Genomic DNA, 14,374 nt, shown 5'->3' on the forward strand with positions numbered 1-14,374 from the left:
CGCCCCCTCCCCTCCCCCTCCCGCGGCTTCCCCTCCCCCCGCGGTCCCCACCTGCGCTCCTGGGGAAGGGGCCCCACCAGGCCCTCAGCGCCCTCCTCCCCGTCGGACCCCCTTGTGGTGTCTCTCTCTCTCTCTCTCTCTCTCTCTCTCTCTCTCTCTCTCTCTCTCTCTCTCTCTCATCTCTCTTAGAACAACTCAGCAAAATAAAATTCGGGTTTATTGTTGGGCAACATTGATTCATACATCAAACAGGCTACAAATAAATAAACATCAACTTTATGGATAAAAATGTAAAAGGGAAAAAAGGAAACCTTTATCTTTGGTCTTTTTAGCCATCTCATACAAACCAACTGCTTATACATACACAAAAATGTTACTGGAATACTCAGAATAAGATTGATTTTTGTTGTTTTTGCTTGTTTTTAGAAGGTTTTTTTTTTTCCTTTTAGAGGATAATAGACATAGTCAAACTTGATTAAGGTCAGAAGTAGAACAGAACACTCATCAGAGATGATTAAAAATGGCTGACTCCTAACAATATGTACAAAAATATAGAATGGAAGTAAAAAATACAAACACATTTTCCTTTTTAAAGTACTTTTAAGAAAAAAAGCTGGGCCTTGGAAGTTTCGGTTATTTTTCCCTCCCCTGTTGCAAATCCGCGCTGTGGTCCTGGCTGGGGGGTGGAGAGCGCGTGTCACCTGCGGGGGGCGCTGCCCGCGGTGGGTGGGGGCGGCCTCTCCCCTCGGAGGGGAGCACGTGTAGATCCCGAGACCGGAAGTGGGGGGTGAATAGGTCACGGCGGCCTATTTTTATTTTTTAAGTTTAATGTTTCCTTGTTTGCTGTCTAGTCAACTTCATGGGTCTATTGCTTCTCAGTGTCCACATCCTCCTCATCTTCAGCTGCCCGCTTGCCCGTAGCGGCCTCGGCCTCCTCATCTTCATCTCCACCCTCTTCCTCCCCACCTTCTTCCTCTTCTTCATCTACCTCATTGTCAGCCTCCTGTTCCCCATTTTCTTTGTTAGCGTTTCCATTAGCAGGTGCATCTCTTCCGTTCTCTGCCTCCTCCACAACTTCCTTCTTCTCTTTAAGTCCTTGGTGGTGGTGATATGGGAGCTGGTATCCACGGCTGCGCCTGACATGCTGGGGCACCCTGGTGATCTGATCTAACGGATTAGAAAGAAAGCGAGTGTTCGGGTCTCTGGCGATAAAACTGCTGGGTCCGCGGTGGCGGCAGCGCACAGTGGAGGTGGCTGCGGGAGCGGGGAGCCACCCGGGGAACAATGCAGAGATGGCTTTTCTGAGCAGCCCGTGGGCCCTTCGTTGTCTCTTGAGGGGCTTAATGCATTTAGAAAGCCTAAGTCGTTTTTATAACCCCACCCGCCTCTCCACTCCGCACAACCTTCTGCCCCAGACCGTGTAATGTTTTTTTGTTTGTTTTGTTTCTTCGTTTTTTTTACCATTTATTTTATCTTTGTTTTTATTGTGGTAACATTGTGGTAACATATACAATGTAAGATTTCCCATTTTAACCACTATAATGTGTAAAATTCGGTGATATTAATTACATTCACAGTATTGGGCTAACAACACCACTATCCGTTACCACTATGCATTACCAAAACTTTTTCATCACCCCCAACAGAACCTCCATGCCCATCAAGCATTAAGTCCCAATTCCCAACCCGAGCCCACAGTCGCTGATAACCTGTAATCCAGTCTCTGTTTCTGTGTATTTGCTTATTCTAGGTATTTCAAGTAAGTGAAATCATACAATATTTGTCCTTTTGTGTCTGGCTTGTTTCACTCAACATGATATCTTGAAGGTTAACCCATGTTGTAGTATGTATCAATACTTCATTCCTTTTTATGGCTGAATAATATTCTATTGTATGTATGTACTACATTTAGTTTACTCATCAGTTGATCAACACATGGATTGCTCCTACCTTGTCCTACCTTTTTTTTCTTTTTTTATTCAATTTTATTGAGATATCCACACACCATACAATCCAAAGTATACAGTCAATGGCTCACAGTGTTATCACATAGTTGTGCATTCATCACCACAATCAAAATTTGGAAATTTTCACTACTCTAGGAAAAAAAAAAAAAGAAAAGAAAAAATAGAAAATCCAGAACATCCCATACCCATTTTCCCCCATCATTGATCCCTAGCATTAAGGTGGTAGATATGTTAGTGTTGAGGAAAGACTATTATGATATTACTGTTAACTGTAGTCCATAGTTTGCAATAGGTGCATTTTCCACCATATGCCACTGTTATTAACTCCTTGTAATAGTTCCGTACATTTTGTCTACTTCATGGGGGAAAATTTTTAATATTTGTACTGTTAATTGCAGTCATTGTTCACATTGTCCAAAAACTTAAGATTTACTGAGTTATGCAGTCATGTTTTAACCTCTGAATTTCCTTCTGGTGATATAAATGACTCTAAACTTCTCCTACCAACCACATTCATACCCAATTCAGCCTGCTAATTATGCTCACAATAATGTGCTCACATCGCCTCTATGCATTTCCAAACAATTAAATTTAACCTTGTTAAAAACTGTGCATTTTAGCAACTGCTCTTCATTTTCTAGCCTTATTCTATCTCCTGTCAATGTATATTCTAGATTCTGTGTCCATGAGTTTACCTAGTATAATTAGTTCATATTAGTGAGATCATACAATATTTGTCCTTTTGTGTCTGACTTATTTCACTTCAAATAATGCCATCAAGCTTAATCCATGTTGTCACATGCTTCAGGATTTCATTCCTTCTTAGTGCTGAATAATATTCCACCATATGTATATATCACATTTTGTTTATCCATCAGCTGGTGGACACTTGGATTGTTTCCATTTTTGGGAATTGCAAATAGTGCTGCTATCATCATCAGTGTGCAGATGTCTGTTCATGTCCTGGCTTTCAGTTCTTTTGGGTGTATACTGAGTAGCGAGATTGCCAGATCATAGGGCAACTCTATACTTAGCTTTCTGAGGACCCACCAACCATCTTCCACAGCAGCTGTACCATTGTACATTCCCACCAACAGTGGATTAAGTGTTCCTACTTCTCCATATCCTCTCCAACATTTGTAGTTTCCTGTTTGTTTAATTGTGGCCATTTCACTAGGTCTGAAATGATACCTCATTGTGTGTTTTTTTTTTAATTAAATTCAGTTTTATTGAAATATATTCACATACCATATAGTCATCCATGGTGTACAGTCAGCTGTTAACAGTACCACCCTATAGTTATGCATTCATCACCACAATCTATTTCTGAATGTTTTCCTTGTATCAGAAAGAATCAGAATCAGAATAAAAATTAAAAATAAAAAAGAACACACAAATACTCCTCCTCATCCCACCCTATTTTTCATTTAGGTTTTGTCCCCATTTTTCTGCTCATCCATCCAAACACTAGATAAAGGGAGTGTGATCCACAAGTTTACACAATCACACTGTCACCCCTTGTAATCTACATTGTTATACAGTTGTCTACAGGAGTCCAGACTATTGGGTTAGAGTTTGATAGTTTCATGTATTTACTTCTAGCTATTCCAATACATTAAATCCTAAAAAGGGTTATCTATATAGTGTGTAATGATGTCTACCAGTGTAACAATATCCACCAGAGTATAGGGCATAACGATGTCCACTCTGCACACTTCCGGCCCAGTTTAATACATTTTAAAGCATTTAAAAATTCATTTCTTGATTTCTTTCACCAACTGCATACTTCCCTTTTTTTTCTTGTTTGTTTCCTATGTGTATTGGTCCCAACTCTAGCGCAACACCCCTTGACTCTAGTGAAGCCCTTGAGACCCGGGACCAGGGTTTTGATGTGGGCAGTTCAAAGGTGGAGTGTTTTATTTACTGACTTAGAGTAGATTGGAGAAACAGGTTTTTGGGAAACTGAGATCAATTCTTTTTTCAGCTAAGTGTGAGATGCTTGCTACAACAATCAAATGGCAGTGCCACCTAGGTAGCGTGCTATAAAATATCCCTAGATAATGTTATGTATTACTGTACCTTCTCTCTGATTGGCTCTAGGATGTGACCTTCTGCTTGAAATATCTCAAGAGCTTTAGAAATATGAGTGCACACCTGAGGTAAGGTGAAAGTGGTTTTTATAATAAGGTTATACCTTGCATTCTTCAGTTTTTTCCTCTCTAATACCTCTGTGCTAGAATATTATTATCTATGTAGTGTTTCCTGTAGGAAACTGAATGTACATGATAAATTCAGGCCACTCATTAATCCGTATATTTCCAGAGCTCTCTAAATTGTTGCCTTAAAAAAGAGGAGAGGAGAACCTAAGATGGTGGCTAGGTATGACAGGGCAAAAAAACACCTCCATGAAAAATACTAGATAAAAACCAGATAGTGACCCAGAACACCACTTCCAGAGTAGCACCAGCCAGACAAGGTCTGCTGAATCCTCAGGGAACATGCTTTTGGTGAAACCAGGGGTCTGCATTCTGAAACAAGTGAGTGAGTCAGCTGAGAGTCCCTCGGCCACGCTGCAGTGTGGGGAAATGCTGGGTTGGTGTTTGGAGATGGACTAGTACTTTAAAAAAAAAAAGAAGCCTGGGAGCAGCTGCAGATACGAGAGCGGGCTGGGCTAATGCCTCGGTGTCTGGCGTGGAGGATACCGCTTCCTATACCCACTGCTGATTGTCTTGGGCCCAGGGGAGCAAAGGGGAGCCAAAAGGAGAAAAAAAAAACACATGACTTGCAGCCATCTCCCTGGTGAGTGGGGGCACTCCTGCCTGGGGCCAAACCCATAGCACAGAGCCGAGCCAAGAAACCCAGAATGAGAGGGAGTCTTTCCTGCAGCACCGCTCTCATGCCACAATATTGGTCGTAGACAGAGGCCTGTAATACACTCACAGCTGATTGTCCCAGAGCTGGGAGGGGGGAGCTGTGTGGAAAGGGGGAAGTTAATGCATCCCATTCAACTATCTTTGAAGTGGTCTGGGAATGCCCCGGCACAGCCCGGCATCCCAGGGCTTCCCTGGAGGCTGGCGTGCACTTGTGATGTGGTATGACCCTCCCTCCCTCAGCAGAGGTCCTGGAAGTGCACAGCAGAGAAGGGGGAACGACTCAGAAATCCCAGGGAACTTACGCCAATACCAAGGACTTTTGGGTCAGTGGCAGAGGACAGCCTTTAATCTACGGGAACACCTGGGAGGTTTGATTATTAAAGCTGCCCTTCCTCCCTAACTGCTCAGATACACGCTCCTCATTCAGGTCGGACAGCACCAACATCACACTCAAAGTAAGTGCACCAGTTGGACACCACAAGAATCAGATCCCCACACACCACAACGTTGAGGAGAACTGACTTGAGGGGAATAGGTGAGTCATGGATGCCATCTGCTGGTTAGTTAGAGAAAGTGTACGCCACCAAGCTGCAATTCTGACAAATTAAAGATCAAGTAAAGCAAATGCCAAGAGGCCAAAAACAACAGAAAATCTTAAAGCATATGATAAAACCAGACGATCTGGAGAACCCGAACCCAAACACCCAATCAAAAGATCAGAAGACACACAGTACTTGGCACAATTAATCAAAGAACTTCAGACAGGCAATGAGAGCATGGCACGGGATATAAAGGACATGAAGAAGAGCATGCTACAGGATCTGAAAGACATAAAGAAGACCCTAGAAGAGCATAAAGAAGATATTGCAAGAGTAAATAAAAGAAAGATCTTATGGAAATTAAAGAAACTGTAGGCCAAATTAAAAAGACTCTGGATACTCGTAATACAAGATAAGAGGAAGTTGAACAACAACTCGGCCTCCTTGAGGACCACAGAATGGAAAATGAAAGAACAAAATAAAGAATGGGGAAAAAATCAAAAAATTTGAAAAGGATCTCAGGGATATGATAGATAAAATAAAACATCCAAATTTAAGCCTCATTGGTGTCCCAGAAGGGGAAGAGAAGGGTAAAGGTCTAGAAAGAGTATTCAAAGAAATTGTTGGGGAAAACTTCCCAAACCTTCTACACAATATACATACACAAAGCATAAATGCCCAGTGAACTACAAATAGAATAAATACAAATTAACCCACTCCAAGACATATTCTGATCAGACTGTCAAATACTGAAGAGAAGGAGCAAGTTCTGAAAGCAGCAAGAGAAAAGCAATTCACCACATACAAAGGAAACAACATAAGACTAAGTAGTGACTACTCCGCAGCCACCATGGAGGCGAGAAGGTAGTGGAATGACATATTTAAAATTCTGAGGGTGAAAAATTTCCAACCAAGAATACTTTATCCAGCAAAGCTCTCTTTCAGATTTGAGGGAGAGCTTAAATTTTTCACAAATGCTGAGAGATTTTGCTAATAAAAGACCTGGCCCACTTCAGATACTAAAGGGAGCCCTACCGACAGAGAAACAAAGAAAGGAGTGAGAGAGATATAGAGAATTTTAACAGACATATATAGAATATTACATCCCAGATCACCGGGACACACATTCTTCTCTAGTGATCATGGATCTTTCTTCACCATGGACCGTATGCTGTGACATAAAAACAAGCCTCAATAAAATTTTTAAAAAAATGAATGAATTTGTTCAAAGCACATTCTCTGACCACAGTGGAATACAAATAGAAGTCAATAACCATCAGAGACTTGGAGAATTCCCAAACACCTGGAGGATATAAATAAGGGGGAGATGAAAACATTCCTGGATAATCAAAGTTGAGGGACTTCATCACCAGTAATCAGTCCTATAAGAAATGCTAAAGGGAATTGAACAGGCTGAAAGGAAGGGACACTAAACAATTGACTGAAACTACATGAGGAAATAAAGATTTCCAGTAAAGATCACATGGTATATATAAATACCAGTACTACTGTATTGTTGATTTATAACTCCACTATTTAGTTCCTACAGGATCTAAAATACATGAACTTTAATGATAAATCAGTGGTTTTGGACTCAATGTAAAATATGTAATTTTTGACAAGAACAACATAAAGGTGGAATGATGGAGTATAGGAACATAGTTTGTGTGTCATATGGAAGTTAAGTTGGTATCAAAGAAAAAAGATTGTTATAGATTTAAGATGTTAAATTTAAGCCCCATGGTAAACACAAAGAAACTATCAGAGAATATGACCATAGAGATGAAAAGTAGAGTAGGGGTTCTGAGAATGGGGGGGAGGGGCAATGGGGAGTTTGAGAGTAGGGTTTCTGCTTGGGGTGAAGGAAAACTTCTGAAAAGGGATGGTGGGAAGGAGATAGCATTGCAACATTCTAAATGTGATTAATCCCAGTAATGGAATGCTAGGGAGGGGGTGGAATGGGAAGATTTAGACTATATATATGTTTCCACAATAGACAAAAAGACAGTCTAAATGGATGACAATTAAATGCCAAGGATGATCCTGGATGGGATCTGAGGATGGAGGAGAGGAGGCTCAAAGGGATACATATGGGACACAAGAGAATGAAAAATGAAATATAAAATGTAAGCTTTATATCAGTGTTGAATTTCTTGAACTTCTTAGCTGCGCTTAATGAGATTGCATATAAGAATGTTCTTGTCCATGGGAAAGGTATATGTGAATTATATTGTTTGTTCAAAGATACGTGCAGCTTGCTCTCATATGTTCAGAGGACAGAGCAATAGATGATGGATAATAGGGAGGGAGGGAGGGAGAGAGGGAGGGAAAGAGAGAGACTGTGGTGTGACAGGATCTTAAAGGTGATGGATCGGGGTATCGGGAGGGGGCTCGGGGTATGATGGAGTTCTACGTATGGGGTTTGTCCTGTTTTTGCAACTGTTCCTGTAAGATTGAATTTATTTCAAAATAAAATTTCTTAATTAGAAAAAAAAAATGGAGGATGGCATTCTATCACCCAGTCTTTTGAAAGGTAAAATTGAGTAACTAAGAGTACCAGACAGATGAAACCTAAGTAAAGCTCTAATTTTTTTTTTTTTTTTTACCATGCTCTGGGGCTAAAATGGGCTGATATATAGTTTTTACCCTAAGATTTCCATTAATGAATTAAAGTAGTTCATTCAACAGAAATGTGTACTTTTTTTAAGGGTTTACATGTGGTTGTGATGGAAGTGCCAAGGAACTCCAAGGATTGCTGACCAGGCAGAACATACCAACCCTGAGAGGTAGCAAGACATCAAGCCTCTGAAACTGTGAGCCAATAAATTCCTATTGTTAAGCCAAAAAAAAAAAAAAAAAAAAAAGTTACATGGAGTTAGTTTGTTTCCTTCTCTGCCCTTTCCTTTAGGGCTTTATTTTGTGAGATAATTGCATGCAACTGGATAGGGGGGTGGTATCTGAATTCATTACTTGCCAGTAGGTGAGATTATAGGTGAATTTTGCCCAACAACTTTAACTATACAGCTCAGTGAGATCCCATTCTATCAGTTATCTATCGCCATGTAAGAAATTATCCTAAAATTGGAAAGCCTGAAATAATATTTATTATCTCACGCAGTTTTGAAGGTGAGGAATCTGGAGTGGCTTAGCTTGGGCAGTTCTGGCTCAGGGTCTCTTGAGACTATGGACAAGAATTTGTCTGGGTCTGTGCTCTCTGAGACTTGCCTAGTTGGATGATCTGCTTTGAGCTCACTCACTTGGCTTCTGGCCAGAGGCCTCATTTCCTTACCCTTTGAAACTCTCCCTGCAGCTGTTCCTGTCATGTTCCCCCCAAGAGAAAGTGTTCCAAGAAAGCAATCTTGCAACCAAGATGACCAAAACCAGAGAGTCTTTTCATAACCTAATTTTTGAATTGACATAACATCATTTCTGCCATATGTGATTGGTCCCACAGCCCAACCCTGGTACAGTGGGGGAGAGGACTACACACCGTATGAACACCAGGAAATGGGATTCATTGTTGGTGGGGGGCATATTGGGGACTGGCTACCACAGCCATTTATTCACCATTCTAAACTTTCTCCATAAAATCTCAGGCATTGTCCCATTGCTATGGTGAATTATTTGGTTTCCAGCTGAGGTGAAACCCTCTGCCTCCACACCAAATCCAAGTACTCTTGTTCGTTCAAGGATATCATTCTAGGAAGTCTCCTCTTTGTTCTGGATTATTAAGTGTTCTGTCTCTCTGGATCATCTCACGAGCAAACATATTGATTCTCATATCACCTCTCAATAAATGTCCCTTTTTGCATGAGACATCCCTATCCTGCTTTTTGTTTTATTTTTTCTGGTTCTTACAGAAAAATTTCTCAGTTGTCTGTGTTTGTGGTCTCCAATTCCTTTCTCATTCTCCTTGAAAATCACACTTGTCAAGGTCAACAACAAATTCCCTATTGGTTTATTCCATGGTCCATTTTTAATTTTCAGAGTATTTCATCTATTAGCAGCATTTGCCAGAGTTCAGTTCCCCCTACTTCAAGATAATTTTTCATTTGGATTCCAGGATGCCTCCTATCTCAGCAGCTCTGAGTTCCTTCTTGATCTCCTCTTCTGTTTCCTTCTCATCTCCCTGACATTTAATGGCTGGCATGTTCCGGAGCTCTTTTTTTCTCAATCTAACTCTTTCCCTAGGTGATGTCATCCAGTCTTGTGTTCTAAATAATGCTACATTTATTTAAAATAATGTATTTCAAATAATATAAATATGTATTATTTATATAAGACTCCCGAATATATGTACCTAGCCAAGACCTCTGCCTAATCTCTGGTCTCATAGATGTACTTGCTAAGCATCATCTTTTTTGTGTCATCCTCCTTTCACATCTGAAATCCAATCAATCAATAAATTTTGTGGGTTATAGCTACAAGATTTTGACTCAGAATCTTACTTCTTAGTACAACCATTTCTTTACACTGTTTCATAACTCCAATATCTATTTTTGTGTTATTCTAGTATCTTTATTACTTGTCTTCCTGCTTTCACCATTACTCTCTACATTATGTTCTTCACACAGCAGCCAGTGTAAAGCTTTTCACGTGAAAGTCAGATCATATTCATCAGAGTCATCCTCCCACTAGACTCGAGAGAAGAATTTGTTCCTTACCTCTTCAAGCCTCTGGAAATCTTCCTCTCTTTTATAAGTACATTTGCGGACCACCTGTAAAATCCAGGATAGTACCCCATCTCAAGATCCTTTACTTAATCACACTCACCAAGACCATTTTTCCAAATAGGTAAAGTTTACAGGTTTAAGGAACTTGGGGGGCCATTATTCATCCTGTTATATCCTTCTTTCCCCCAGCCCATGACAACCACTACTTCACTTTCAATCTCTGTGCTGTACATATGCCTATTCCGGACATTTCATATAAATGGAATCACATGATATGTAGTGTTTTATGACTAGCTTCTTTCACTTAGCATAACATTTTCAAGTTTCATCCATTTACTAGCACACATCTCATTCCTTACTGTGGCTGGATAATATTCCATTCTATGGATAATATTTCATTTTTTTCTCCATTCACCAATCAGTGGACATTTTGGTTGTTTCTACTTTTTGGCTATTATGAAGCATACTTCTGCAAATATTTGCAGAAAGAGTGGCTGGGGGATGACTTCTGGAGTTGTGACTTACCTAGCCAGACCACTGTTCCTTGTTGTTGTTTAATGTAGTTTTATTGAGGTATATTCACATGCCTTAGAATCACCCAAAGTTTATAATCAATTATTTACAGTATCGTCACATAGTTGTGCATTATCACAGTTTTTGAACATTTCAGAACTCCAAAAATTAAGAATAAGAATAAAAATAAAAGTAAAAAAGAATACCCAAAACATTTCATACTCGCCCCCAATTATTCATTTACTTTTTGTCCCCCTTTATTCTGCTCAGTTATGCATACACTGGATAAAGGGAGTGTGAGCCAGTTTTTCACAATCACACAGTCACTATAACTATATATACCTATATAGTTATGCGATTGTCTTCAGAAATCAAGGATATTGGAATGCAATTCAACAGTTTCAGGTATTTCCTTCTAGCTATTCTAGTAGACTAGAAACTAAAAAAGGGATATCTATATAATGTATAAGAATAACGTCCAGAATGGGGTGGGAGAAAAAAAATGGAAAAGAAAGCCCCCTTTCAGAGCCTGTCACCAGACCCCCACTTGCACTGGTTGACTGGAGTTGGTACCTGGTTGTCTGTGCCTCTTTTCTTGGGACATGTGCATTTTCCAGTATTCTGAGTTCAGCCATCTCTGAAAACCTCTGCTTTTATTTATTTTTCTGTCAGCCCCAGAAAAAGTTGCTGTGAGCAACTTCAGGGTAGTTTCCTGCTTGCTCAGTGTGTATCTGTGCTTGTGGCTTGTATTCAGTGATCCAGATTTGTTAACAAAAACCATGATTGGAGCTTGGTTGAGTTACTTTTTCTCACTCCAGGTAGCCTGCTTCTTTTTCCCACAGTGAAGTTTCCACTCAGCCTGCCATACTGGTTGGGGAGGGGTGCCAGCTCTGCAGTTTGGGGAGTTTTACTTAGAGTTCTATGCTGTGATCTCAGCCGTTCCCCCCATTCCAGGCAGGTGTATGATAGTGTCCAGTCAGGGATGTCCCCACTTGTTCCAGACTATTTACTAGTTGTTCCTGGCTATTTATTAGTGGCTCTAGAGGACTAACTAAATTCCACACCTTTCTATGCCACCACCTTGCCCTCCCTTGTGATCTGTTTCTTAGTTGGTTTTTGTATATGGTGTGAGGTTAGGGTCACCTTCATACTTTTGCATTTGGATATCTAGTTTCCCAGCACCACCTGTTGAAGACTGATCTTTGCCTGTCGAGTGGACTTGGCACCATTTTGAAAAGGGGTGCCATAGATGAGAGTGTCTGTTTCTGAAATTTCAATTTGATTCTATTGGTCTATATGTCTTTCCTTGTGCCAAGACTACACTGTTTTAACTACTGTGGTTTTGCAGTAAGTTTTAAAATCAGGAAGTTTCGGTCTTGCTACTCTTTTACTTTTTCAAGACAATTTTGGCTGTTTGGAGCCTCTTTCCCTTCCATATAAATTTGACGAGTAGCTTTTTTATTTCTTAAAAGAAAGCTGTTAGAAATTGGTATTATATTGAATCTGTAAACTCCTTTGGGTGGAATTGACATTGTAAGAATATTTAGTTTTCAAATCCTGGAATGTGGAATGTCATTCCACTTATTTAGTTCTTCTTTGATTCCTTTTAGCAATGTTTTATAGTTTTCCATGTACAAGTCCTTTACATCCTTGGCTAAATTTATTCCTAGATATTTCACTCTTTTCATTGCTATTAATGAATATCTATTTAATGCAAGAAGACCTTCTATTATAATTAGCCCAGTTTCTCAAGTTGTTAAAAAATCTTTAATACAGTGAGGAATATCATCTATTTTTTCTGGTCATTTCGATTAGTAGTTTTGTGGCTTTGCACTATTTCTTTGAAGAAAACAAATCAACATGGATCACCATGCTTTTTGCTCAGACATTTGGGGCACAGAGTGTGTTATGTATGGCCCACACATAAATCATGAAGGGGGAGCTTTGACTTTTTAATTATGCTTATTTTTTCATGATTTCTTCACATTTCTTTTTTTGGTAAAAGGGTTTTGAAAAACTGACTTTTTCCTGCTTTATTGTCCGTATTGTTTCATCTGTACAGATGAATTGTTCATATTTTAAGTCTTTTAATACTTTTTCCAGGTTGTTGATGACATTACCTACAGTGTCAAAAACCTACAATAGGTAAACTTGCGGAAAATAAAAAAGCTTTGTAGAAAAATGCCCCTCCTCACAGAGAAAAGAAATACAAGCAAAAATGTTATGATGTCCAAGGAAAATGGAATAAACTGAAGCTAGAGGTTTTCAACGATACGCATCTGCTTGAAGAAATTATCCCCAAGCTCAGAACTTTTCAGGGACATCCAGATGCCATTGGGGGTTCAAGTGTATTACTGTATAAAGTTGTAATAATGTATAAAACTCCCAGTTACAATAGTTACTTGAGTTTTTTGCATACTTTTTTAAATCATATTTTTTATTGTGGAATATAACTTATATACATAGAAGTGATAACTTTCCAAATGCAATTTATCAAGTAGTAAATTTCAAAAGAATGTTATGGGTTATAGTTCCATTGTTTTAGGTATTTCCTTATTGTGAAATATAACATATGCAAAATGTAGTAACTTTAAAAGTATGATTTAACAAGTAGATATATAGGAAATTTCAAGAAATATTTTGAGTTTCACTACCATATATATATATATATATATAGAGAGAGAGACTGGATAACATACAAATTACAATTTAACAAGTAGCTATAGAGCACATTTCAAAGAATGCTATGGGTTACATTCCTACCATTTCACTTCTTTCCTTCTAGCAATTCTAAAACCCTAGCTACTAGTAAAAAGAAAATTATATAGAGATTCAGTATTCATAATCCTTTGTTAAATTTCATCTTGTGTATTGCTACCCCTTCCTCTGGTACTTTCCTGATCTTCAGGGATGTCTAGGCAATGACCACCATAACTTTTTCATGTTGAAAAGTTGTGTTGACATTATGTGAAAAGGGGACACATGTGATTGATGTTCTTGAAGAGAGTATTGGCTCTGGGTTTTGGAACTTAGCTAGCATAGGAATTCTCTGGAGGATTTTTTTTTTGAAGAATAACCTTAGTGAGTGAATCTTTTATAGAGTCTCAGATAGGGATCCAGGTATTCTTTAGGGTTCTTGGAAATACTGTTGACATGGGCTTACCATTCTATGGCCATTTGGAATATCCAGCTGAAGCTTGCATAGGAATAACCTCCATGACAGCCTCTTGACTCTATTTGGGATCTCTTAGCCACAGAAATCTTATTGTTTTGCCTTTCTTTTACGCTTTTGGTGAAAAAGGCATTCTCAACTCCCCGATGCCAGTGTCAGGCTCATTCCTGGAATCCATCTCCCACATTGCTAGGGAGACTCATTCACCTGGAGGGTGGGGCATGTCCCACATCGAGTGGAGGGTGATGAATTTATTTTCAGAGTTGGACTTAGTGAGAGAAAGTTCACATTTGAGCAACAGAAGAGGTTCTCTGGAGGTGACACGTGGGCATAATTATAGGTGGTCTTATCCTCCCCTTAACCACCATAAGTTTCCCAAGAGCAAGCCTCATGATCAAGGGTTTGACTTATAAAGTAGGGGGTTCCTAAGTTTACATAGTATATGTATGTCTACAATAATCCATCCATAGCTCACATTATCATCTGAGTTGTACAATCCTAATCACTCTCCATTTTAAACAATTCTCATGACCCATAACACCCCGTAACTCATTTCAGCCCTTAATTTTTTGTCCCTAGTATTTGTGTGGTACTAGTAAGGTATTCCTATTAATTATAGTCCCTAGTATGTGATAGG

The 14,374-nt window shown here is 39.4% G+C and overlaps 1 protein-coding gene, 1 long non-coding RNA gene and 1 pseudogene across 2 annotated transcripts in view; 2 read left to right on the top strand and 1 right to left on the bottom strand.

Annotated features, from left to right (window-relative positions):
* The window catches only part of LOC119525087, a 184,678-nt gene that overhangs the window by 132,785 nt on the left and 37,519 nt on the right, over positions 1-14,374 (top strand). The gene's annotated exons all lie outside the window — the stretch shown is intronic.
* LOC119525090 overlaps positions 1-14,374 on the top strand; it is a 50,453-nt gene that overhangs the window by 2,651 nt on the left and 33,428 nt on the right. The window contains exon 2 of the long non-coding RNA XR_005214914.1: positions 8,088-8,192. This is a non-coding gene — a long non-coding RNA (uncharacterized LOC119525090). The remainder of the gene's footprint in view (positions 1-8,087; positions 8,193-14,374) is intronic.
* LOC119525089 lies at positions 866-1,143 on the bottom strand (annotated as a pseudogene).

The sequence above is a fragment of the Choloepus didactylus genome (genome assembly GCF_015220235.1).
Source record: "Choloepus didactylus isolate mChoDid1 chromosome 23 unlocalized genomic scaffold, mChoDid1.pri SUPER_23_unloc6, whole genome shotgun sequence".
Lineage (NCBI taxonomy): Eukaryota > Metazoa > Chordata > Mammalia > Pilosa > Megalonychidae > Choloepus > Choloepus didactylus.